This window comes from Limulus polyphemus, unplaced genomic scaffold (genome assembly GCF_000517525.1).
Source record: "Limulus polyphemus unplaced genomic scaffold, Limulus_polyphemus-2.1.2 Scaffold3531, whole genome shotgun sequence".
Taxonomy (NCBI): domain Eukaryota; kingdom Metazoa; phylum Arthropoda; class Merostomata; order Xiphosura; family Limulidae; genus Limulus; species Limulus polyphemus.
Genome location: NW_013669141.1, coordinates 52,546 through 60,027, shown reverse-complemented (window position 1 = coordinate 60,027; position 7,482 = coordinate 52,546). Strand labels below are relative to the sequence as shown.

Genomic DNA, 7,482 nt, shown 5'->3' with positions numbered 1-7,482 from the left:
TGTACGGAAAATTAACTAACGACCGGAGGTGTAACAGTATGAAGCTTTACTGAAGGTAGCCACCTCTGCAAAATTTATTGGACTCACAATTGCTGATTAACGTGGACAAAGCATAATAAGGTGCAACTGGCAATAAAGGAAGCATCTCCATCAAAAACATCAATTTATAGAAAAAAAAAAAAAAAAAGTTACCTATTGCTAGGGGCTTTACCATGCTCGATATTACACCATTTGATTCTAATATCGACTGTGACATAAGCGATGTTTTTTTTTATATCGAATAGGCTTAACTGTGCGATTTGTTCACGACCATTGTTTGTTAAGGGCTGATTGGAGTAAATTCAATTATCTACAGTCTTTAATAGCATATTTATTCTAATCTGTCAGGTGCATAATTAAATTAAAACTAAGACCGAGCTTGCGCCTACGTCATGGAGTGAAGAGGAATTCAGTTGTAATTGAACTTCCCATATCGCCTACTATCGTGATCTAAATCACTGCCTAGAGTTAGACTCAACATCGAAACAATACTTAGCATCCCAACTCGCATAATCAACGCTATAAAAGAACGTAGAAAACAAAGAAGAAACAATAACAATGAAATAAAAAACATAATATGTAATGAGATGAGACGATTAAAGATGAATAACAAAGGAATAGTCGTGTACACAATTATATTCACAAACTCACCCTGAACTGAAGGAATTTTGAAAACACCTAAAACGATTCATACATAGTTGCCTAAAACCAATACCGTCTGCAGGATTTTATATTATTTACAAACATACACAAGTAACACCTTCAATATGTTTTAAACACATTAAAAGAAAGTAGCGTCCATATATTATTTACTCAACAAGATACGCATTTGTAAATTATACCTCATTATTCACACCCCGTTTTACAATTACCATTAACGATAAGAAATTGCCTTATTCTTAAAACAAAACCTAGGTGCCGTGTAAATCGTTGGTTTAGGTAGGCTATTCTGTTACACGTGTGTATGGGGTGGGGAATATTGCACAGTTGTGAAGAATCAGTTGAAGCTGTTATATAAATACTCTCTCCTCGGTGGCACACGTATGCCCTTTTTCGCTTTCTCTCTCTCTTTCCACGTATATTGTATAATATTATTGAATTGATGAGAACAATGCACTTTGAGAAGCAGTTTAATTTGGGAGTCTAATCCTTCCCAAGCCTCTTACACGCGCCGCCCCTGGAACAAAACACGATTATATACATCATCATACAAAAATAGAATAATTAAACACGAGAAAAGAATAAAATTCTGGATAAGACATACTTAAGAGAAGAAAACTATCGACTACGTTTAACCATGGGCGTCCGCAGTAATTTTTCGGGGAGGGGGGGGAGGTTGAGTCAAAACCAAGGGACGATGGACCCGCCTTCAAAGTTTTGCTATATATAACTCCATAATAAATTTTGGTCGACTCCAACCACGCTGTCTCATGGGATGTCTGCAGGTGGCACCAGGTTGACCCGATCACACTGTGTCAGGGGATGCGGGCAAGACCGCGTCGGTCTCTTTGATGACCTGAGTGAGAATTGCTATGTCCAATATCCAAGAAGCCGCCGTGGTAGGGACGTTCTTCAACATTTAGCTAGAGGGTAGGTATCTAGAGATTATTTTAAGTAGAGCTACTGACAATCCTGGTGACTTATATTAGCATTGAAAATTGTGTGTGAGAAGTAATGTTAAACTGTTGAGTGAATAAAAAAAAGAAAAAAAACTTGTAAATTCATATACTTATCCTGAATGAGTTATGTTTCACATCCCCCCCCTTCCCGCGGACACCTGTGTGTTTAACTTACCTGGATATATACCAAACTCTTAGAAGCAAGAGAATACTATCAAGCTCTACGAAGAAGGAAAAAGTCAGCAATCAAACCGGAGATCTAGGCCAAATAAGCTTTACAAGTTATTTAGACAAAGTTATTGAAAAAATAATAATAGTTACAAACAGATTACTCATTTTGGGGGAATTAAATTGAATTTTGGAAAATTTTCCAAACGGAGCCATCTCGGGGTTTCGAACTTTCTATACGATGGGATAGTTAATGTGGAAGGCACCTACTCAAAGCATTTTACGCTCCTGTGGCAGGTATCACACATGGAGGGGATGATAGCCCTATTCTGTTTATCATACTTGTTAGCAGCATGACGCTTCTGGTCAAAATTATCATATTTCAACGCAATTTCCAGATGCGGTGGCTATCTGGAAGAGTTCCCCAGATACTTATAGCTAAATGCCACCTATCTAAACTACAAAATTCAGCACTGTGTACAATTTACAAAATACCTACACCGATAACTCAAGTTTTTCACATAATTATACAAATCTGCTTGTGATTTCAGGAACATTTTCTCAATGTTCATTAAACTATTTCAGAAACAAACCTACACAAGTGCTTCCTTCTGTCATCATTTTAATATATTTATTACACATAATACTAATAATAGGATTATATCTCCCTAATCTAGCTTTCTCGTTAAGGCCACCTAGCGAAGCCTGTTTATTTGTTGTTCGTGGTTAACAACGGTATAAAGCACACATCAACATTTTAACCGAGAGTGTCAGTGCAGTGGCGACTCGTGCACAGACTTAGTAAATGCCATGTAATAGTATTACCTACAACTGTGGTGCAGAATTCATATCGCCCTTCGCCTGGAACACCAAGTTTAACAGTTATACTTTGCCCGTTGGACAAGCATTTTTATTGTTCTCTCACATCGATCGTTCTACTGCTAGAAAAAAATACTCCAGGTAGGAAGCAAGCAACGCAAGTTCCAGAGAAACTTGCGAACTGTGGAAGTCTAGCACATACACAAGAACATTTAAAAATGCACAACACTAAATATCAAACAAAAAAAAAAACCACATACATATTCATTTAAAATGTTAAAGCACAAACCCTCCGTCACATAAAAGGGAATAAATATACCTTAGCTTAATAGAACAATATTACTTTTGTCTACAGTACGAGCCCTAGAAAGTCTGACTGCCAGCTGTAGGAAGAATATATAAAATAAAATAAGCTGTTTTATGAAACACTTTTACATAATAAAAAATCTTAGTTCGCGGTAACACCAACGTGAAAAACGATTTTTATCATTTTTTTTAATTCGTGCATGGCGTGTTTTCTACATACTGCGCCGTAAAAATGGCCAAGTGTTAAAAAAGCATAAAATATACGAACGAATTTATATACGAAGAACTACTAATTACATACAGCATTTTGAATAAAAAGGACTATGGATACATATCGTTTTGTCAAAAAAAATATGAAAACAGATTTCGTAAAATTTAATAAAATTTGCACAGAAATAGAAAACAAACGATTTTCTTAAAACTGGATACACTGCGTTTTGCACAGAATTTTAATACACGCACACACCCGATTTAATAGTTTAAACTTTCTTGTTGTTTTGTGAAGAAGGGAATGTAAAAGTTTCTAGCGTTTCGTCTCTTGAATAAAGATATTTTTCCCAACTACAAACTTTTTATTGTATTCTTTATTAACAGTTGGTTGCATGGCAACATACTACATCAGCCATGACCCGCATCCTAATAAGACATGGGGGGGGGGGGTCAATTTAACCTGACCCTCTTTGGTCATCCCAACACTGACCCAAACCAAGGCCTAGAAGGCTAGAATAACCAACTTTCTGTAGTTACCGGTAATTACAAAGCTAACTTGTTTTTGAAAACAATCTTAAGCATCTAATTTATACAGCACGAAATTTGTTATTTTTAGTCTTCAAACTTTGTTTTTACAATTTATAAGGAACAGCAGATGAATACGATGAATTAGCTCATGGTTATATTTTAATTTATTAACTTTATATTAACTGTAAATGTGATTTTACTGGAATTATCATATTTATATCTTCTTATACTTGCAAATTTCTATAATAAGGTTACTAGAGATTAAGAATGATTTACTAAGAATCTTATTTCTATTGGTAAACGTTTTCATATTTGATCACAATCTTCTTAAGGGAAATTAAAATGAAACCTTGCTTTACGAACTTATGCATTTTTCTCATTTTGGCGTAATAACAACAAAAACTGAGACTTAGTTTGGAAAAACATTTTATAAGACATCCAACAAACTACACGATGCACGTACGCGTTTTCTTATAGTAAAGCCACATATAGCTATCTGCTGTGTCCACCGAGGGGAATCGAATCCCTGATTTTAGCGTTGTAAATCCAACGGCATATAATAGTTCCCAATTAAATATTCATTGTAGTATCTAGAAGCTATTTTTGATATTAAATAACACAATCGAGTAAAAATATACTGAGCACGTTCAGACCATTGGACCTTCTGGAATACATTACTCTTTGCTTTATGATTTACGTACGATTTTAGAAATTTGTTTTACTTTGATGTTTTTTTTTCACATTAACTTAAAATCTGTTTATACGTTACATTAAACACATCCTTAGTAATTTTAGCAATTAAATTTGCAGATGTAATTACTCTAATGGGTGGAGTAACATTACTTTATTCAAGTATTTATTTAAACATTATTTTTCATTTAATTTTCTGACGGCTGAAGGAAAACTGTGGGTGTGAAATTAGTTTCTTTGCATCCCTTTATCTGCAGTGCACTTGACCTATAATTATTGCAACGTTCATGCACACAGCAAGAAAATGCTTTTCATCTTAAGCTACATATATATCTGGAAATTAATGCAATAAACTCGATAATTATCTACAACTTAAGAACGAGTTTCTTTTTGTATGAACAATTCTGCTTGACGTAACAACGTATTAGCAGTTTCTTTGGCTGTAAACTTATTTGACTGAGAACCACGCCTCCACTGATAACCTAAATGAATTTTACAAACCAGTTGACCAACTGTTTCCAAGGGCAATGAACGGACAGGTTAAGGCCCTCTACCTCTGTGTACCTGTTCTTGTCATTTTGTTACGTATTTTCATACGTTTAGTGTCTGTACAATTCCCTAGCTCTAAATTAAAGTACTGTTTTACTATATGCTTCAGGTATACACTGCCAAAATAAATGAAGGATCAGTAAGGTTTATATTTTAGCTATGACAAGCCAAACCCACTGTTTCATCACTTAAATCACACTATACCTCCCAGTCCATTTTATGTAAATCAGATATCTAGTATCTGATACCATGTGGTCTGAAATGCAAATGATTGATAACTAAGCACCCAGATTAGGCTCGTGGATGAGCCTTTGTTAAAGATGGCTTTATATATTTTTTACAGTTCGCGAGATTTGACTAAAATATGGAGTATGGTCATCGCGAAGAGCAAGGGCACCGACTCTACACGTTTAAAATCAAACTGTCGATAAGGAACGTGGTATCCTCAACCACTCATTTGAAAGAACTATTTACAAAACATCTTTAGTACAGGGAGTCGAATGTTTCTTCAAAAAATATACCGACCAGTTCAACACGGTGGAAGTGGAGTGACCATACATTATACACCATGATTTTAAGATGAAGTCAGAGTCAATTTCACCAGCATATGGCCACACAAAAGTGAAGTATGGCGAGTTTCTTATAATGTAACATTAATGATACCATTCACAAGAACGCAGGGGTCAGTACGCCCACTAATACTTATTCCTACCCACATAATACATTTGCCACAACCATACCAGTCACGTTTCTTTAAAAAAAAGTGGGGTTGATACGAGTCTTGGTTCCAGATTTTGTCCAAACAGATATACGAAAGATTATGCGCAACTCATCCTAAAAAACATTACTCCACATATCGTGATTACAATAGTCGCGTGTTCTCGGTACCACTGCAGACGAACTGTTTTGCTGCCTCAACAATGAACCGAATACACGTTATTAAGTGTATAGGATACACTAAATACAGGCTGGCCTGGTGAAGTCCATTTCTAACAGTCTGTACGCCGATAAGCATTCAGTAGTGACTGCGAACGTCGAATTCAGTTTATGACTTATTATGAACAAGTACCCTTTAACTGAGAAGAATCAAAATTCACAAATATCGGTCTTCTGCTTGTATTGTAAAAATGGCCGACGAGTTTTCGTACTGCAAATCAAATATTATCCACACACAAGAAATTGCTTGGGCCATTCTGTACTACAAATTTCGATTACTTTGTTTTTTGCGCACTATACTTAACCGATGTGTTAATTTAGAATTACTCAAACTAGTAGTCGTGATATCCGATGTCAAAGTTTAAGAAACTTAATTGTGTAGGAACTCGGATATTTATCTCAATTGCTTGTTTAAAATGTCCATTTTAAAATCGGCATGCCTCGGGTAATAGTCTTACATGTTTACCACAGATGTTATAGTGTAACATAAAATTACAGTACCTTCTTAATATCACCACAGCACTCTGGAATGTCTTCATGTTCATTATATGAAAAACAAACAGATGCAACAGAATCCTCCAATATGACAGTTGCGATAATACAAAGAAAAGCAAAAAAATGAAGCTTGCTCAACGTGCACTAAATATCTCGGGGAATTTTTGTGATACTGAATGAAATATATGGATTATTACGTACTTAAAGATATATATCTAAAAGCTTAGAACTTACATTTATGAAAACTTGCGAGTCACTTTCTTTGTGTTGTAGACAGCTGTTTCATCTATTTATTATAATTGGGTCATTTTATTATACATAAATAAATTTTCGCAGTACGTGAGTTAACTATACCTATGCCCATGACTTCCAGATATGTGATTTTTATATTTTTTGTATTTCAGCATACAAATATCTTACCAGACAACGCCAAAGGCTCCATACCCAACAGGTCTATCAGGCTGGTTGTCCTGAGGATCAACAGGGGAATAAAAGGGCTGTGCAGCGGCAAGGATCGCATGTTGAGAAGCGGCTACGGAGGCCGCTGGCCCTGGGAAAGCCATCATATGCAGAGTAGTCCTTGGTCCTACTACCGCCATTACCCAAATCAACAGGCTACCCGTAATACTAAAATATGTATCATAAAACACACGACCAGCACTTCTCCATTCTACACAGATTTACTATGAAAATAAGCAAAATTGGCATGTAGTACTAAATATTCAACGGTATAATCTTATTTCCCCTTCCGTTTAACCACTCCTCAACCTCTTCTGTTACACTGTTCGACAAAACCAACTTACCCAAGCTATACTCAAACAATGGCATACACGTGACTTCCCATAATACAGTTCCAACAGCCAATGGAAGCCCTCTACAGCTCCACGCCTTCACGTAAAATGACGCATGAACAAGTCATGAGTGTATTCAATTTTGCAACACCAGTGCGTTGTAACAGTATGAAAATAAGCAGGTAACTGCTGAAAAAATGATTACATCTTATTTAGTGTTTTTCTTTAAAGAAGCGCCCAATACAAATCAACATTGTTAACTAAAAACATTAGGCTTAAACATAATCAGAATATCCTAAATAGTTCTAAGGTTCGTACGTGTATTATAGTAA

The 7,482-nt window shown here is 35.6% G+C and overlaps 1 pseudogene; it reads right to left on the bottom strand.

Annotated features, from left to right (window-relative positions):
- Window positions 1-7,170, bottom strand: part of LOC106469530 — a 50,818-nt pseudogene extending 43,648 nt beyond the window's left edge.
- Window positions 7,171-7,482: the final 312 nt, after the last annotated feature.